A 14,085-nucleotide genomic window follows, 5' to 3' on the forward strand; every position below is an offset into this window, starting at 1 on the left:
GATATGTTCAGACTTTCATGCAGTCTTTAAATCCACTTGAGGTCTGGTTCTTTCAGATCACTGGTGCTATATAAACATATATTATCAATATTTTAGTCATCAAAATATCTGGCCTTCAGAATATGCTGTTAAGCAGCAAACAGACTGACTTAGGTAATTTTGCCTTATATACTTTTCTGTTTAAATCTCTCTTCTGTGAAAAGCTATTCCAAACATCTATTTGCAAAAATACCTTAGTAATTTGCATCTATTGAATGGATTGCAGATTCTGTTTTCAATTTTTAGAATATTTTACTTTAATATTTGTGTTAGTCAACGACTTTTGGCTGGTAATAAGAGTGCTGGCACACAAAATAAATTCATTCTTGTTTCACTTTTATTTTTTTTAAAGCATGTTGAGCTTTCTCCTCTCTTGTGCATTAGAGATTTGAGTAACTATCTAGTTAATACTTGTTCTGCTGATACTCTGGAAAGCTTTTCTTTAACAGCATGAATGAACTCAGCAAAAACGTAATTCTAAACTTTGGCTGACATAGCTCAATAAATCAAAACCTTCATCTCCCAGTCATGCACTTAGTTTCATTAAGTACATAAGAGTAAAGCTAGTAATAACATTAATATGGCTTAAAAAAATTGCATTTAAACCTGTTGGAAATTCCCCACAAATAGACCTAAATAGATACTGATACCATTAAACCATCTTATTTCAGGTATGCACATTCAGGTGGCACGACGTCCCCACTCTGTTTCTTTTACCAGCTGTGGTGGGAAGGGGGAGTTTCCCACTGTTGGAACCTCTTGCAAGTCTTTGAGGTTATTTTATGGTTAGAAACATCTGGATGCAAATGTCTTCCACCAGCTCCTTCAATGTTTCCACGAGTCCCCTCAGAGCAAAGAATTGGTGTCCAGGGAGATCCCATAGGAAGGGCAAACGGGTCAGTGGAAACTGCCACTTTCCTACCTGTGTAGGCAGAGGGTTATAGACCACAGTAGGCAGCATTTTACAAGATGCATCTGAAAGAAGATGGGGCAGGATAATCCAGGAATTTTGAATTTATAATCTCAGCTATATAAATTGGAAGACGTAGGCAAAGCCAAAGATCACAAAATCTGTCCCAAAAAAGCCCTTATCTTTGTGAAAAAACCCATGTTTCATATAGCCTTAAAGCTATCACAGCCAGCATTTATTGTAGTTCCTTAGATTTGTTATGGGATATAGAATGTATTTGCTGTGTGAAAAAGAAAATGGAAAAGCTCCCTTTTATTTAAAGGTTCCTTATTCAGAGGATGTACAGCTTAACTGCAAGGCTCTTGTCTGGTAAACTGGAGTACACAGGGCATCATGATGAAATAAACTTCCAAGTTTTTTTGCTCATTGCTCATTCTTTTGGCCTGATTTCCATCTTGATTTGTCAGATGTTATAGATTAGGGAACAGGAGTCTTACTTTTTCAATAAATGCAAAATGTAACAGCATTAGTAAAGCTGTAGTTTTGTAGTCAACAGTGTTTTCTAATGGCACCAAAGAAAAGTTTTCCAGCTTCACGTCAGATGATTGAGCTTGGCAGTATCTATTAAATCAGACTTCAAGCTTCATGCTGTTCTTTTTAAATTAAAACTTTTACATATTTAATCCTTGCTTTACTGTACTGTGGTAAGATGGTAAATTGCCAGTAAAAAGATTTCTTTAGTAATAATTAAGAGCAACTCTTTCTAAGTCAGCTTCATATGCATTTTTATCTTAGTTTAAATTAAGTTTTTGATATTTGAGAGGTATCTAGATGTGTCTATCACTAAAAAGTAGTATTTGCCTGTCAGGGTTGTTATAGGAATATTGTGTCCCATTCAGATATTAAGTTTTTAAAGGGGTTCAGAAGAAAGGTGCAGGAATAATTTGAGAATTGGGAAGTGCTCTTTACAATGGCAGCCCAAAGAAACTTCATCTATTTAGATTATTTAAAAAGCAAAGGTAAAGAAACAACTTGACTGTGGTCTATAACCCTCTGCATAGCAAGGATAAGGTAAAAACAGAGGTGAGAAGATTCTTAAAAAAACCAAACCAAAACAAAAGGCCCCTTATAACATGATCCATGGCAGAAATCAGTCAGCAGTTTTCAAACTGGAAATTTCTGAGGAGGGAGAACAATTAACCAGTGGAAAATACTGCCAAAGGATGCAGTCAATTTTATACACATTAAATCAAACCTGCATGTTTCTCTGAAGGTACACTACAGCTTTATCACAAGCTGTGGCTTGAGGCAGAAATTGTTGGGAGAGCTCCTGTAGCGTGAGTTATGCAAGAGGGCAGAGCCCACAATTGTAACTGTCTTGGCCAGGAATGTGTGAATCATGTTCTAGTGCAGTATGAGCCATTCTTTCATCAGGTTCTGTAAATTTATATTAAGTGCTGTCCAGGTCGTTACAATCCTTTAAATAGACTATCAAGTCTCAGGTAGTCAGAGACTGCCCTTTTTTCAGCATGTAGAGTACAGAATCACATTTTGCTTGATGGGAGGGGTAGACTTTAGGCTTGGCTCATGGAAGAGCTATGGAAAAAAGAAAAACCTAGGAAATAAAAACTGCTTTGTTTACATTTACACTGCCACTGCACTTCTTTTGTTTCTTTGGTGTGTTAAGTTCACCTGTTTGCCAATGGGTAGCTCAGCGTCCTTTCTGAGCACATGATGGGTTTGCACCAGAGCTGTTGTGACTGCCCAGGGTTTTCCAGGCCCTCTTTAGCTACAGTCCATTTTGTGATGAAGGCCTATTGAGATATTGAAAAAATGTTTGATTCATTGGCATCAATTGCCACTGTTACCTCATAGTTGTAACACCATAAAAACATTTCTCTCGTATCCTCGGCTGGGAGATAGCTTTGTGTATGGCTAGTGATTTAATATGGTTTAAAAGCAGTCTGGGATTCAGGCTGTTTATATTCTGCTTTCCTGTATTTTCCTTTATCAGGAAAAGTGCTTGGAAACTTGTACACATTCCAGGCACCAAGCCTGTAAACGCTTTCCAGTGCTACCTTACTATGTAGTTTTCCTCTGCCTTTAACTGGAAGCAGGATGTTTTGCTATTTTTTACTTTTCTCTCTTGGTGAAGAGTTTTTACATTTCTACCTGCAAATGAAGCGTTTTGCACAAATGGGAATTCTCCAAGATAACATTTTAGCCTGACAGTAATGATCCTTTTCTTGGGGTTTGGAAACTACCTACCTTCACAGATGCAGGTTTTTAATATAAGCTGTGAAATCATGTGCTTATGTTGACCCTGGTCACCCTATTCCTGGCTTTTCTATCTCTGATCTTGATGTGTGCATGACCCCAATAGAATAATTCTCCTTCTCTGGTTTGCTTCCTACTCATTCCCTGTTCTGTGTGGGTTTTGTGCATTGCTGCTAAATGTCCCACATCAGTCAACACCAGGGCATTTTAGCTGGTGTTATTGCAAACAGTTTGTTACCAGTGCTTTTCTTAGCAGTGCTTTTCACTGGTACCAATGCAATCTGGGGAAGTGCAGAGTGGAGTTTTTTCCCCTTATTAGGATTATTCACGTTTTGTAGAAAAAACAACACAGAGAAAAAATTGCAAAAGTAACTGATAATGTCTAAGCAGAGGCATTTGTAGTTTCGTTGTTCTTGTAATTGTAGTCCCTAACTATAAATGAAGATTTTTGAGAATTGAAAATAACAAATTTCTCAGTCATTGTGATCCAGTTTTGTTCTCTCATTTTCATCAGTGGTAACAAATGAAAATATCTTTTAAATGAAGGTAGTGAAAAGAAGAGTTGTTTGTAGAACTCTGTTAGAACAGATTGCCTAGGAAAGGCACTGAATCTGTATTTGTCTTATTTTTTCCCCTTTGACTGCCTGGACTAGTAACCTCCAGACCAAATGGATCTGGTCCACTCAGTAACTCTAGTAATTCTTTCTGCTCTGGTGCCTCTGAGGCAGAGAGGCTGGACTCAGGAGGTAACAAGCATTGATTTTAGAAGAAAAAAGCGTCTCTAGAAAAGTCTAGAAAAGTGTGTCTAGAAAAGACACAAAAGTGTCTCTAGAAACCACAGAGTTGAGGAACAAAGCATTTCCCCACCTTTGCTAAACCTTTAGCCTCTACATATAGCCTTTGTAAAGAAGTGTGTAATGTCCAATATCTGATGCATAATGAGCTACCTCAAAGAGACATTGTCAAGACCTTATTTGGAGCATTGTCTTTTGTTATCTTGTTTCCCAAACATAAGGTTATTTGAAGCTCTCAATACGTCAACTAATATGTTGTTAATTATTTTATTTTTTAAAAACCTTTGTTTTGTTGTGCTTCTATCTAAGGATCATGTAAGCCTTTACATATTTCCATACTTTCAGCATATTTTATGCAAATGGCTGTTAAAAATGAAAATTCTAATTTCAAATGAAAAAAATTCATGACATGCATCTTGTGTTGCAGTTTAATCACTGTATACCCAGGAAAGTATTGACAGTTGTCCCGTGGAAGCTATTAAAGTTCCTGTCCAAGGTTAAATGAAATTGCAGTTTATCAGAGCAGCATTGAGAAAATAAGGGAATCTGTTCATGGCTCTTGATTAATGCCAAGCATGATCAACACAAGGGGGTTCATTAAGCTATACATCATGTGGGTAATTTAACATGTCATTGTGCCTGCTGTCTGCTTTAACTCTCTGCATAACCCAGTGTTCTGAACTTGTACCTGAAGTGTTGTCTCCCAGACTTTGTCATGCTTGGGTTGGCTCAGCATCTGCATTTATACCAATCCTTTTTTTATGACCATTCTGGGTTTTTGTTTAACATTTGCAATTTATACTGGAAATGCTTCCTTCATTGTATAATTTTCCTTGACTTTTTAGATCTTTCTATATTTTGGGAAATTGGTGTTGAACAAGGCAGTCAGAACTAAAGGAATTAGGTCCTAATCCTAGGAGAGAACAGCCTCCTTAATTCCCAGTGAAGAACTGCATCTCCATACAAGATCAAGCCTGACAGCTTTCCACACAACTGTTAACTCTGAAAGATGGAGTGGAAAGACTTCCAAACAGCTACAGAAGTCTTCTGATTGCAGGTGTTCATCCTCCTTGGGATTTTAACCACAGAGACATTTGTTGGGAAGGCAGCATAGCACTGTGCAAGGAATCCAGGAAGGTTTTAGACCACTGAGATGGATTTTCTAGCACAAATGCCAAGCAGATCGGACTTGAGCAGCCTGATTCCTTGATACAATGGAATGACTGGTTGTGTGAATGGGGGAGGACTGGTGGAGATAAAGCTTTAATAAGGTTTTCATGCCATCTCCCACAGCTCTTCCATATAAGAGACTGCTAAATGCATTTATTCTTGTCTTGGCTGTTGGACCCATACGCATTTATCAGTGACTTCATGTTTAGTTAACAGCTGACAATAAGAAGACCACCATGATGTTGAAATGGGACTGACTCAGGTCCATGTGTTCCTCATCAACAGCAGTGATATAACAGAAGGTGCTCTTAGCAAATTAGGGGGAGTAGTTAACATGCTTAGCAGGAGAGACTCAGTCCAGAGGGGCTTTGAGAAATTTAGGGATGGAGCCAACATAAAATCTATGAAGTTCAGCAAGAGGTGCAGGGTCCTGAGTGGGGTCATGCATCAGTGCAGGTGAGGGGAGCCAGTGTGGCTGAAGAGGTCCCTGAAGAGCGGCCACCAGGCTGACTATGAGCCAACAGTATGTGCTCACTGCAGATAAAACAAATCTGCTACTGAGCCATACTGCAAGGACTGAGGCCAGTAGATTAGGAGAAGTTATTATACCATTATGCTTGTTATTGATTAAGCTGTACTGTAAATATTTGTATCCTTGGGTTCTTCAGTTCTGAGAGCATGTGTAGAAAGTGGAGAGGGGCCAGCAGAGGGTTATGAAGGTCAGGGACTAAGATAATTTCCTTTCAAGGAGAGGTTGAAGAAGCTGGTCTTTAGTCTGGAAAAGTGGAGGCAAAGGAACAATGTGATTGTATCCTTACACTGCTTGCAGAAGATTTGTAGAAATGATGGATTCAAACTCAATTTTGACAGCTGGTAAAAAAAATAGGCAATGGCCTACTAGTACCCCACTATGCTGTAACAAAAATTTCAGGAATGTCCAGCGGTACATATGAACGCATGCTGTGCTCAATAAGTGGCCAGGATTGTGGGTCATGAGGCTGTATTCCGAAGTCTCAGAGGGCTGAGGTTTTAGTACTCTTTGATGTACTTGAAAGCCTCCAGTGCTATAACTGCAAAAGTAGCCTACAGTAGCCTACAGTTATAGCCTACAGTGCTATAACTGCAAAAGTACAGTGATGGTGCTACATGCACTGACCAAAAAACCCTGTAACATACCTCCTCAGTGATACCAGTGAGGTATCACTGATACCACTGTGAGTGGTTTAGAGCACAGTATGCACCAGCTATTAGCATTTTTGAAATTCACCTTGTTCCCAATGAATTTAGAAAATATCTACTACACACTTACATTGGCTGGTGATTTTCAGCGCCTATTTATTTGCTGTGTCGTTTAACACAGCTTGTATTAGCTGTAGGAATCTACTCAAGGCAAAGGATGCTGCATTTATTTTTCCAAATGTAACACAGGTATCAAACAGAGGAATCAAAGGATCAAGCGATTTACAGAAGATGCACCTAAAAATTCAAATAACACAATTCAGGTTATGTACTATGCTTTATTTAAGCAACTGAAGTGATTTTCCATTCTCCTCATATTTACTTGTTTTTATTTAGTTCTGGGATTAGCTGAGATTCTTGTATCTAGGAAGGACTGACTGTGCTAGAACTTTCAAAGCATTGTCATTTAATGAGAAGTTTATCTTAGGATTGGATTTCTTTTAAAAAAAATGCATTTGTTGCCTACATCTGAAAATAAATAACTGTCTAATTTCTTTTAGTATAGGGATTGAGAATTGAATATAAGTAAAATATTACACTCATAAACATATTACAGTCTAAAGCCAGATTACAAAAGTGTATCCTGGTTGTAGTAAGCAACACAAAATGGTTGTTTGATATAATTGTAGTTAGTGTATTACTGCTTCTAGCAAGTTTGCCTTTACTTACAACTACCATGTCTCTTGCTGCAGTGTGAATCCCTTTTACTCTGAAACCTTAAATAGTTTTCAGGTATTCACAGTTCCATAGTGGAATCGTTTAAAAAAGATAGTGTATTGTTTTCTCCTACCATTAATTACCAAAGGTTTATTTACAAGACAATAATTAATTATACTTCTGGGATGCTCAAGAGTCTAACATAAATCAAAGCAGACTTGATAAGAAGCGATGAAAGTCTCACATAATTAAACAGGGCACTAGAGACCAATTGTTTATAGAATTATTTGCTTGGGCTAATTGACACTAATTATTTAATCTGATTTTCTTCTTCCCAGTAATGCTTCTACCAATTCTCTGTTCTCGGCTGATGGCACAAGCATATTTCACTTTATCAAGGTGTTCTCACTGTATCAATACAAAGTTTTTTCAGCTGTTACCTTCATTAGACTATTTTTGTAGCAATGCAAGAGGGAAGTATGAAAACTGATGATCATTAAGTTTTGATAATTTCCTGATTCCACAAGGTATTGAAGTGTTGCAAATGCTAAGCAAGGCAATGAGTTAGGTGATGATAAAAGTTAATTCTGCAGTAGAAGCAGCCTTAGGAACACAAACATGAAGCATATTTTCAAGCCAGCTGATAGTATAGCTCACTTGCTACAGCTCCCTAGCTACTATAAAAATTCTAATAAGAACTTTATTTCTAGGTAAGATCAGTAACATTTCCCTGATGATGCATTATCTCATATTTTATAAATATCAACATGCGGTACAAGAAACTGTTAATGGAATTTTTAAATTTCTTGCCAGAAACTGAATTCAAAGCCCGGTGATGTTATTGAATCTCTGGTGCTGTTTTGTTGAATCACCCCTCACGTGTTAGAGCAGAGCATCAGCATGTCATACAATTCTGCCATGTCCTGTAGTCATGCAGAAATAGCAGCAAAACACAGAGACAACCAAATTAAATAGGCTGATCCTAACATATCGCTGCATTCCATCTGGACATCTAATTTATTTTAGACTTTAGTGTTACTTGGTCAGTAACATGCTTGTAAAGATGTTCAAGTGTGTTTTTCGTCTGCCTCCTTAAGGAAATGAGGCTAATGTGATACTTTTACCAGGATGCCCAGAGACTCCCTTTACCAAAGTTTTAACTCACTGATCAATTTGAAATGGATGTAACAATGAAAGGTGGCTCAATTATATGAATTTCCAGTGAAATTTATGAAAATAGGCGTTTGTGTAGTGGGAAAAAAGATATGTATTAGAATCCCCACAGAGAAAATGACTGTAGTATAAATTCTATTATTAAACAACAGAGAATCTGTGTGGGGTACAGCCTATGACTCATTACAGAGTTAAAGTTTCTTATGCAGTAGGGATGCACACAAGGGTCTTGATCAACCTTTTGCAAGTGTCTGATTCCAAATAGATGAGTCCTTTTCTACTCTTTTGTGCTTAAACACTGGTGAGAATTTTCAACATGTAACTGTGTAATGTCTAAGCCAAAGCGTGACCAAGGTACACATTTTGCCCTATCTACTGCAGCACTTCCAATTCACATGCAGCTTGAACACTGCTTTTCCTCTGTCTCTGGAGCTACATATCCACCTTTTCCCCCCATCAAAATATTTAAGTAACTGAACAGTTTATAAAATTGTGAGTATGATCCAGTTCTCAAGAGCTTGTGTGCTGCTCTGTTCCTACACATTATATAGCCAGAATTAGCTCTGCATTCTAACACTAGTAATTCAGATATCTTGCTTATTATTGCTACAATTATTATTCTGACAGAACAGATAACATCCTCCTCCAAGGAACTCTGTGTTTTGTATCTTCAAATTACTTTTCAGGCACTACTTCTGACTATAAGCAAGGATTTCAACAGGTGATAGCAGGTCAGGGGTGAGAAGTAACATATTCAATACTTCAGACTGACTCAGGGAATATCAGTTATTAGTTGCTGCTGGATGTAACTGCACAAGTCATGCATTATCCAGGGCATGGATACTAGAAATAATATATCACCTAGCTATGTTCTGACTAGGTCATTACAAATATCTATTACTAGTTGGTTTTTATTAAATTACTTCATAACCAAAATCACAGCTTATCATTTGGTTTTCCCATCTTGAGACATATATGTAAGAACCCACATCACACAAAATCTCTGGTCCATGTTACCACTGTGATTTTTTATTTAATTTTATAAGTACCTTTGGATTCTTGGAAAAAGCTCTAGCATATAAACCTATATGCATGGAAATATGAACAGTAACAAGAAGTTTTCAGCAAAAATTATAGTGGCATTATAGTAGCATTATAAGTGAATAGTGCATTAATTAGGAAGGCATGAAAATGGGCTATATTCTTACATCATCTCAGAAGAAATCTGTTAAAGTTCTTGTTAACAGAAGCCTTACATGAAAAATATGCTGCATAAGATAGAAATGCTGGTAAGTGATCAAAACACAAAACACCCTTCGTGTCTCCCCAATGAGAGCTAAATATCTATGTCTGTATACAGATTCATAGATTTTGTCATAGTAAGCTATAAGAATGCAACAGAAATAATTATATTCTAAGTCCTTTTTTATCTTGGTGCTGGTTTTAAACTCACTTAAAACAATTTGAGTTTGTTTTTGTGCACCTTGTAGGGGAGGTATAATCAGTCTGTTACAAATTTACTTTTAATAGGCAAGGTAAAAGATGGGTTAGTGTTGGAATCTAATTATCAGTGTTGAAATGGATCTTGAATAGAGAGGCAATAGAACAGTGTGGTTTTGAGAATATCTTAGAGCTGTGCTTTAAAGTTGAGAGAAAGCTATTGCATTTTAAATAATTGATACTTTTTAAAATGGAGAAACTGAAACTGTGAGGAAAAAATAGAAGATGAAAACTATAATATGAAAATATGCATATGTAAGCATCTGAAAGTGCAAGAAGAGTTTAGGGGTAAACTGCAAAACACAGGTTTATCAGAGAACTTGTCTCTATCTATATTTTATTTTTTCAGTTATAATTTAGAGAAAGGAGTTTTAAGAAGGTTTTCCAAAATAATCAGGCAAGCTTGTATTTAAAATACAAGTCAGAACTTTTTGAAAGTACCGTGTCATCATTAGTCTAATTCTAAGAAAAAGCATCCTATATACTCCCAGATTCAAGGGAATTTAAGGAATCTGAGGAGTTGAATTTCATCTCTATTCCCCTAACTGGCTGGGGGGCCAGCATGTGCATCTTTTCCATACCCAGGACACACAGCTGCAGCTGGAGAACAGGAGCTCAGCCTTCCAGAGTCTGCCTTGTGTTGCCACCGCTTGCTCCAAGCCTGACTAGAGCTGCATATACCATGCTCACCTCCTTTCTAAGGCTCATGAGGAAGGCATCTGTATGGACAGATTTTTATATTAGCTGTGGGTGGGTCCCACAAATACTGAAATTTAGTGGGAAGATAGAATATTTGGTGTGAAAACTGTGTAAAAATTTATAACCATCCAGTCAATGTATTTTATCTAGAGCACAAGGTATTGATTTTGTTTCCAACATCTGGAAATAAATAACAAGGCTTTGCCCAGCCCAGGTGTTTTATAGTTTAAAATCCAGGTTCACCAGGGTTCAAACTTCTGTGTGTCCACAGGTAGGTTCAACAATGTAATTTGGACTGTGATCAAAGCTGCTGTGGCAGCCAGCAAAGCTAAAATCAGACCGTCTGGCCATGTTTTTCCGAGGGGCAATCCAACAGATTGGATATACCAAAGACAATATTTAGGCTTAGAGACTGCAAGGGACTAAATTCACTGGTAGCTGTTGTGTGTTTGCCAGCTCAATTGGAATATCAGGCTCAGAGACTTTATTGGGTTCTTCCCATAACTGAAAGAGCAAGTTCAGAAGTTTTCAACTTAAAGAGAATTTTCCTAGGTCAGAAACTTATCTGCTTATACCATCTCTAAAAATCCTGTATGTATTTCTCACTGATCATAACATGCTTCACTGCATTGTCTTTGATAAACAACTGATTTTTGGGAACTTTTATGATTTCTCATCCTCTCATCTAGTTGCCTCACTGCACTAAAAGACTTTAAAAAAAAAAAAGTCAGAGTTTTGTCACAATGATGCACAGAAGAACAAAAATCTGTTGTTGAAAGGGGATGGGAACCTTGCTGCATTTATTGCCATTGAAAAGGATGTTCACCATTCTCATCTTTTCCTCTTCCCATCTTCCCTTCTTTGTGGGTAAGTTCAACTTATAAAATAAAAATCACATCCCCTCAAGTACCAGTCTTAGTACTCAAGACTCACTGACTCCAGTATCTGATAGACTGATAACTTTTTGTCAGCAATTTGTACTTCCTACAGCCATGGCATTTTCTGTTGAAATACACCACGTCTGATACACAGGAAATGAAATATATTTTGTGGAGAGTTTTTCAGTACAATTAAACCTATGATGAAGGAGCTATCAGACTTTTTTTTATGCTGATGCCAATTGGAATTTGTATTCTTTGTAGATTTTATGAAGAATCACCTACTGCTGTATGCCAAGCTGCCACAACTGTACCTCAGGATCAAGGATACAAGAGAACAATTTCTTTATCCTCTCTTACATTGAGCCTGGTAATCAATAGGAAGCAAAGCAGAATCAATATTAATTGATCAGTTAGGTTTTTAAATAATTGACATTCACTCCACTCGCTAGACAAAATAACAACTGGCTTTTAGGGTTTGCCCTTTTCCAGCTCTTTTATCCCGGTTTGTGCATTTGTGTTTATCTCAGTGGCTGCTGTGATGCAGGAGGTGCCCCCAGGACGTGGCACAGCCCCCACAGATATCCCTGGTGCTGCAGACAGAACTCAGACAGGTGGGGTGGTGAAGTGCAGCACCAGAGAGCGTTTTCAGAGCGCTCTGCTCCTTGCAGGGCTGTGGCCAGGCTCACCTTCCTTTGGTTTGCTCCCCGTAATTCCAGCCCTGCAATGAAGCCAGCCTGGCAGCAGCACCAGGCCTCCATGGAAATAGGGGTCAAATACACTAGCAATGACACTGTAGTTTACCTCATGCAATCTACATTTTTGTAGAAACCTTTGGAGCATACTAAAGGTTAAAGGACAGCATCCATGAGCAATGAGATTATAACAGCAGAATATGGTTTATTTGTGTAAAAATATGGACCAAGTAGTGCTGGATGTATACATACATGTTCTGCAAGGAGCAGAGGAGGCATTGATGGCCTTTTGCACTCTCTAAACCTCTCTAAACCTCTCTTCAGGCTTCTGGAGATGGATTTGGACACAGGTACATCTGTCCTATTCCTGGTCTCCCTCTGCCTACAATCACTATAGAGATGTTCATTCAGCATTGAATTGAGTAAAATTGGTGGTACACTTTTTCAAATAACATCTCCTTTTAGGAGACCTTCAATCCCTCAGCTAATCAGGATGAATTTGGATCTTCTGACTCAACCCTTTGGCTGTCAGTGCTGCATGATTCACATAGATATGTCTGTTTGATTTCCCCTGGTTTTGTGCCACAGCCAGCTGGGATTTCTAAACTGATCTTCATAAGACCTTTCTAGGATCTGGTCCTTCATCTCTCTCTTTTTTGTCTTCTCAGCTCTGAGATAGTTAGAAAACCTCTGCTCTACAGAAGTGGCGTGACACATTACAGATTGTGTCGTGCTCAAGTTTTTCTGTGTCTCTGATTTATTACAGGCAGCATGAAATTTTGGGGATTCTTCACGCCATTGTCTCTTAGAGAGCACAAAGAAGAGTAGCTATGGAGGACCCAAAGTCTGCCACTCTACTCAGCTCTGCCATAAAGTCGAAATGGTCACTGGCTGCCTATTTACCCAAGAAAAAACATACAAATGAGACATGTAATATTGGTAAGAAAGCATTGCAGAACTTGTGTTGCGGAAAGTGATTTTTAAATGACTTTCTGATACCATGCCTGAATTTATGTTGTTTGGTACTTGCTGTGAGTGCCATTTTTTTATTCTGTAAATATGACTGCAGCATTTTGATCATCTGTCCTAAGTGCTTAATCAAACTCTATTATCCTGCTAGCCATAAACTAGCCAAGAGAAAGTTACTGCTTCAAAATGTTACTACCTATGGACCAGCCTTAAATAAGGCAAGTAATGGCCTTTTTCTTGGGTGTGATAGAAACCTCTGTTTTCTGGAACCAAAATATTTTTATACTTTGCTATTAAGTTTCATTGAAGCTTTGTCTACTTTTATGTAAAGTATACTGATTTATTAGAAAGCTCACTCCACAGTAAACTGATAATTGGATGCTGTTGAAAGAATGAGTTTCATTGATCTAGTCAGTGACCACAGACATTACTGAAGTAAACCTCTTAACAGTGCTGGGGCGTATTTTGGCCACAATCAATTTTTGTGAATCTTCCCTTGTAGTATTTTGTTTTATTTGACACTATCTGCATTGATCTAAACCCGGAGCACATTTAATGTGTAAAATTTATCTTGACAGAAAGTTTCATTACTTTTCAGTCAACACAAACTTCTCATTCTTTATTATAGATTAAAAATCTGCTCTGACAATCTGTGCAAGTAACCTGTAGATACCTGTTGCATCAGTATGCATGTGCCAGAGACAGAAAAAGGATTGTAGTTGGAGAGCTGGGCTTTAAATAAATGAGACATTGCACTTGCTGATGTTGAACAGAATGTTTTTTAATATCTGGCATGAAGAAGATGTCAAATATAAAGATTCTCTTCTCTGCTTTCTGTTTCTGTTTTAATTGTTATTTTTTTTTAACAGAGCTTGATTCTCTCTCTCCTCACAGCACATTCATGGCTCTGCACAAATGCAGCCATTTTAGTGTTAAACTCCATGAACTCATCTCTTGCAGTTGCATGGACCCAAAGGTAAGAGATGATCCACAGAAAGACAGGAACTTCAGGAAAGCCTTTCTGACATCTTTGAAGGTGTTTGAGTGCTACTGTTTAAAGGCTAATGATCAGAATGTTTTAGCTA

This window comes from Zonotrichia leucophrys, chromosome 2, assembly GCF_028769735.1.
Source record: "Zonotrichia leucophrys gambelii isolate GWCS_2022_RI chromosome 2, RI_Zleu_2.0, whole genome shotgun sequence".
Classification (NCBI taxonomy): Eukaryota; Metazoa; Chordata; class Aves; order Passeriformes; family Passerellidae; genus Zonotrichia; species Zonotrichia leucophrys.